The following is a 6,437-nucleotide window of genomic DNA, read 5'->3' as shown; positions in this document are numbered from 1 at the left end:
CCACCTCAGGGCCACTTCCTTGTTTTTTTTAATTTCTCCCTTACTTTGCACTTACTAAGGTGCTGATAGCATCTCCACCTCACCTTTTTGTGCTTTTCTGCCTCTTTCACAACTGAAAGGTTCATGGTATGTCCGTCTTGCCTTTTAGGAAAGACATACAAAAAGGCAGCTTGTCACGTTTGTCAATTTTTTTTCAGTCAAGGGGTGTATATATTGCGATATTGTGCCAAAGCTCCATTAATGAGACGCCTACAAATAGTTTATGTGGCAAACACACTGCATATGCTTCAATCAAATTGCAATTTACAGAAATCTACAGGAAGTTGTCCTTGGTCAGGTCCAGCTGGATGTGTTGCCAGTTAGGGTGTATCAGCACAGCAAGCCAAGGACAGTATCAAATATCAATGCAGGGATATGGGTACAGTCAGTCAGTCTGCCGCTGGGAATTGTCAGAGTTTCCATATTATCAGATTCCAGGAAGTGGGTCTTGGTAGGTCCTGGTGGTCTATTTAGGAAAGTCAAAGGGGGAGGGTTATTAGATTGGATTCCCTACAGGGTGGAAACAGGCCCTTTGGCCCAACCAGTCCACACCGACCATCCGAAGAGTAACCCACCCAGACCAGTTTCCCTCTGACTAATGCACCTAACACCAAGGGCAATTTACCATGGACAATTCACCTGACCTACACATCTTTGGACTATGGGAGGAAACCGGAGCACCTGGAGGAAACCCACGCAGACACGGAGAGAATGTGCAAACTCCACACAGACAGTCGCCCAAGGCTGGAATCGAACGTGGGACCCTGGTGCTGTGAGGTAGCAGTGCTAACCAATGAGCCACCGTGCCACCCCAATCAGGGGCAGGGAAATTGGGGAAATCTATTGTGTTATTGGAAGCAGCATATTGGCTGTAGAAGGAACAGTAGTTGTGACAAGGGCAGTTCGACCTATAGGGATGAAATACAACAGTGTATTGAAGGATATGGGTTACTGTGGGAGAGGTGGTTACTAGCAGTCTACAGCATCCTGACTTTGATTTTGGAGGGAGGGGATCACCGGGGGTCTTTGAAGCACAATGGTTGACATAGCTAAGCTGTAGGCTCAGAAACAAAAACAGAAATTGTTGGAAAAATTCAACAGATCTGCAGAGAGAATGCAGGGTTAACATTTTAGGCGCAGTGACTCTACATCAGATGAAAATGAAAGAGTTGAGTGGGAATGTGTGGAAGCTCAGAACTGATGGGGTCAATAGAGAATACAAGGAAGAAAAGAACTTGGAAGCTTATGGGCTGTCATAGATTACTACAATTAGACAGTGACTGACTCTGTAAAATACGATTTATGCCGCCTTTCATCCTCATTGGAATAGCAAATACAGATTGGAAATAAAAGAATGGCTGTCAAAACAACCAGAGTGAACAGAGTAAATGTCCTTCTTTCTGTTGGAGCACATTGTTATAAAATGTGTGAGATCTTTCAAAGGGCAATTGCATTAATCAGTCACTTACATGGTACAAGGTAAAACACCTGTAATCACAGAATCCTACATGCATCCAGTGCATACAGTGACCAGTCACGTGAAATGTAAATCCTGGATACAAGCAATTTTGACTATGTCACTGATCACTACAAAGTGATCACAGATTCTGTGAATCAGAGGTAATCATAGGTGACTTAGAACTGTCAGACCACAATTTACAAAAAACAAGCCAAGGTCTCTCAGGCTGCCCAAAAGCTTGGAGTTGCTTTCCTCTCACATTGAACTGTAAGTACTTGCCAACATGATCTTACATGTAATGCTACCTTTCTTTGGTGATGTGATGAAGGGGGTGGGTTGGTGGAGCGGATTTCAAAGCTTCAGTGATTGTCTTGCACTTAAAACCTTTCTACTGTACTTGTGCGGCATGGTTTGTGTTGCATACATCAGAATAAGATCTAATTGAAAGGACTATGTAAAGACATTCGTTGGTCCTCTTTGATGGTGTCCTCCAGGTCCCATTGCATCAAGGACTATGCTAAACAGTCATTTGTATGTGACATGAATGGTGGATGCACACATTACTGAGGGTGTGTTCTGTTTCTGATATTCCTCACAAAGATTCATTGGAACTTTGACTAATGAATCCAACCATAGCAGTGGTTATAATCATTGTGAACATGGACCACAGATGTCTCAGACACCATCACAAAACTGTACTATCTGCTAGAGCAGGACTTATGACCTAAAGGTGACCATCCTACTTCTGTGACCACCAGTGGGACAGCTATGTTACATTTTTATGCAACTGGTTGCTTTCAAGGATCCACTGAGAATCTGTATGGCAACTCTGAATCTTCAACCCACATTTATATCAAGGCTGCACCTAATTTCCCACTGATGAGGTCAGTGCTGAAGCCTGGTTAAACTTTTTGCCAACATAACTGGCTTACTCGGGTGTAGGACATTTGAACTTGATTGAATTAATTGAATTTACTGTCACGTGTACCGAGGCACAGTAAAAAGCTTTGTCTTGCAATCAATACAAGGCAGATCACATAGTTAAGTAGCATAGATAAGTAGATAATAGGTGAACAGCTGCAAAAACAAAAATACAGGCACAGGCGAATGTTCAGAGTCTGTGAGTCCATTCAGTATTCTAGGAATAATAGAGTAGAAACTGTTATGAAACTGGCTGTACCTTCTCCCCGATGGCGGAAGCTGTAGAAAAGCATTTCCAGGGTGGGATGGATCTTTGAGAATGCTGGCAGCTTTTCCTTGACAGCGGGCCTGGCAGATGGGAGGTTGGCCTTTGTGATTGTCTGGGCCGAGATCACCACTCTCTGTAACCATCTCTGATCTTAAATGGTACAGTTGCCATACCAAGTAGTGATACAACCAGACAGAATGCTCTCTGGCACACCTATAAAAGTTGGTGACGGTATTCACTGTCATGCCAAATTTCCTCAGCTGCCTGAGGAAGAAGAGACGTTGTTGGGTCTTTATAACCAGTGAGTCCACATGAAGAGTCCAAGAGGGCTTGTTGCAGATGACCACTCCCAGGAGCTTGACACTCTCCACTCATTCCACCTCTGTGGTGTTAATGTGTAGGGGGGTCATGAGTAACACCCGGACGAAAATCAAGAATGAGTTCCTTGCTTTTGATGGCATTGAGAGTTAGGTTGTTCTCAGTGCATAATTCTTCCAGGTCTTCCATTTCCCGTCTGTAGTCTGTTTCGTTGCCATCTGAGATTCGACCGACTATGGTGATGTCATCAGTGAACTTGTAAATGGCATTAGTCTGGTATTTGGTGACGCTGCCATGGGTATATAGTGAGTACAGAATGGGGCTGATTACACACCCCTGGGGGGCTCCAGTGTTGAGTGCTAGTGAGGCTGAAATATTGTCTCCAATTTTCATTGATTGTGGCCTGTGGGTCAGGAAACTGAGGATCCAGTTGCAGAAAGTGGGGCTTAGTCCGAGATCACTGAGTTTAGTAATCAGTCTCGAGGGGATAATAGTGTTGAAGGCTGAACTGCAGCCAATGAGTAGGATTCTGACGTGGCTGTTCTTGTTGTCAAGATGTTCAAGGGAGAATGAAGTGATATAGCATCTGACGTGGATCTGCTGGTCCGACAGGCAAATTGGAGTGGGTCAAGAGTAGTGGTGAGCTGGAGACGATTAATGCCATGACCAGCCTTTCAAAGCAATACATGACCAACGAAGTTAGGGCCACTGGGCGGTAGTTATTGAGACATGCTGCATGAGCCTTCTTAGGCACAGGGATGATGTTGGCCCTCTTGAAACAGGCAGGGACAGTGGCCTGTTGCAGGGAGGGGTTGAAAATGTCCGAGAAGACCTCTGCCAGTTGATCTGCGCATTCTGAGTGCACGGCCTGATACTCTGTCTGGTTCCATCGCTTTCCTTGGATTCACACAAAGGAAAACTGATCTGACCTCTGATGCAGTGACTATTGGGATAGATTCATCAGGACTTGTTGAAATAGGTGTTACCTCTCCGCCGAAATTCTGCTCAAAGCAAGCATAAAAGGTATTGAGACGATCTGGGAGGGATATGTCATCGTCTGCTATCTTGCACTGTCTCTTTTTAGAACCTGTGATGTCATTCAGTCCTTGCCGTAGTCGCCGGGTGTCTGCCTGGGTCTCTAGTTTGGATCTGTATTGGCTCTTGGCTGCCTTAATGGCTCTGTGAAGGTCATACTTGGATTCCTTATATTTGAGTGGGTCTCCTGATCTGAAGGCCTCACAACTGGTTTTTAGCCGGTTCTGTATGTCCTGATTCATCCACGGTTTCCTGTTGGGGAACACCCGGATTGACTTTCTCGGTACGCAGTCCTCTACACACTTGCTGATAAAGTCTGTGACGGTGGTAGTATACTCATCCAAGGTACATGTGAACTGTTTTGAACATGGCCCAATCAGCCGTTCCAGACAGCACTGGAGTTGATCCTCTGACTCCTCCAACCAGCACTGGACATGCATCTGCGAGGGGGAGGTCTCCTGCTTGAGCTTTTGCCTGTAAGCCGGGAAAAGAAACACGGCATTATGGTTGGAGTTTTCCAAATGAGGGCGAGGATGGAGTGGTAAGCATCCTTCACAGTGGTGTAGCAGTGGTCTAAAATGTTCAGGCCCCTGGTGGGGCAGGTAATGCTCCGGCGGTACTTAGAGTCATAGAGATGTACAGCATGGAAACAGACCTTTCGGTCCAACCTGTCCATGCTGACCAGATATCCCAACCCAATCTAGTCCCACCTGCCAGCATCCGGCCCATATCCCTCCAAACACTTCCTATTCATATACCCATCCAAATACCTCTTAAATGTTGCAATTGTACCAGCCTCCACCACATCCTCTGGCAGTTCATTCCATACACATACCACCCTCTGCGTGAAAACGTTGCCCCTTAGGTCTCTTTTATATCTTTCCCCTCTCACCCTAAACCTATTCCCTCTAGTTCTGGACTTCCCGACCCCAGGGAAAAGACTTTGCCTATTTATCCAATCCATGCCCCTCATAATTTTGTAAACCTCTATAAGGTCACCCCTCAGCCTCCAAAGCTCCAGGGAAAACAGCCCCAGCCTGTTCAGCCTCTCCCTGTAACTCAGATCCTCCAACCCTAGCAACATCCTTGTAAATATTTTCTGAACCCTTTCAAGTTTCACAACATCTTTCCGATAGGAAGGAGACCAGAGTTGCATGCAATATTCCAACAGTGGCCTAACCAATGTCCTGTACAGCCACAACATGACCTCCCAACTCCTGTACTCAATTCTCTGACCAATAAAGGAAAGCACACCAAACGCCTTCTTCACTATCCTATCTACCTGCGACTCCACTTTCAAGGAGCTATGAACCTGCACTCCAAGGTCTCTTTGTTCAGCAACACTCTATAGGACCTTACCATTAAGTGTATAAGTCCTGCTAAGATTTGCTTTCCTAAAATGCAGCACCTCACATTTATCTGAATTAAACTCCCATCTGCCACTTCTCAGCCCATTGGCCCATCTGGTCAAGATCCTGTTGTAATCTGAGGTAACCCTCTTCGCTGTTCACTACACCTCCAATTTTGGTGTCATCTGCAAACTTACTAACTGTACCTCTTATGCTCGCATCCAAATCATTTATGTAAATGACAAAAAGTAGAGGACCCAGCACCGATCATTGTGGCACTCCACTGGTCATAGGCCTCCAGTCTGAAAAACAACCCTCCACCACCATCACCCTCTGCCTTCTACCTTTGAGCCAGTTCTGCATCCACCTGGCTAGTTCTCCCTGCATTCCATGAGATCTAACCTTGCTAATCAGTCTCCCATGGGGAATCTTCTTGAACGCCTTACTGAAGTCCATGTAGATCACATCTACTGCTCTGCCCTCATCCATCTTCTTTGTTACTTCTTCAAAAAACTTAGATTGGCTTGATGGAAGTCACCAGTTACAATAAACATTGCCTTGGGGTGTTCCATTTCCAGGGTGTTAGTGGTGGAGTACAGCACATCCAGAGCTTCCTCAACCTTTGCTTGTGGCGGTTATGTACACAGCAGTTAGTATAGCAGCGGTAAATTCCCATGGTTGGTAGAAGGGGTAGCATTTGATGTTGAGGAATTCAAGGTTTGGGGAGCAATGGCTGCCTCGAGTCACAATGTCCACGCACCACACACTCTCCACCCTTTGTCTTACCTGAGGACGCTGAATGGTCCATACGATGGATGGAAAAACCATCAGCCTGAAGTGTGCAGTCAGGAATGGATGTGTTGAGCTAGGTTTCTGTGAAGCAGAGTGCGCAACAGTACCGCAGTTCACGCTGGAAGCTGAGCCGTGATCTGAGTTCGTCCTTCTTGTTCCCCAGAGATTGCATTTTGTCAGGAGTAAGCTCGGAAGGGGGGTCTTTGAACCACATAGTCTCAGTCTTATTAGCAGACCAGGTCGCTTACCCTGCTTC

This window comes from Chiloscyllium plagiosum, unplaced genomic scaffold (assembly GCF_037043375.1).
Source record: "Chiloscyllium plagiosum isolate Xiang-an unplaced genomic scaffold, Cpla_swu_hap1 HiC_scaffold_5, whole genome shotgun sequence".
Taxonomy (NCBI): Eukaryota; Metazoa; Chordata; class Chondrichthyes; order Orectolobiformes; family Hemiscylliidae; genus Chiloscyllium; species Chiloscyllium plagiosum.
This window is presented reverse-complemented; position numbering follows the sequence as displayed.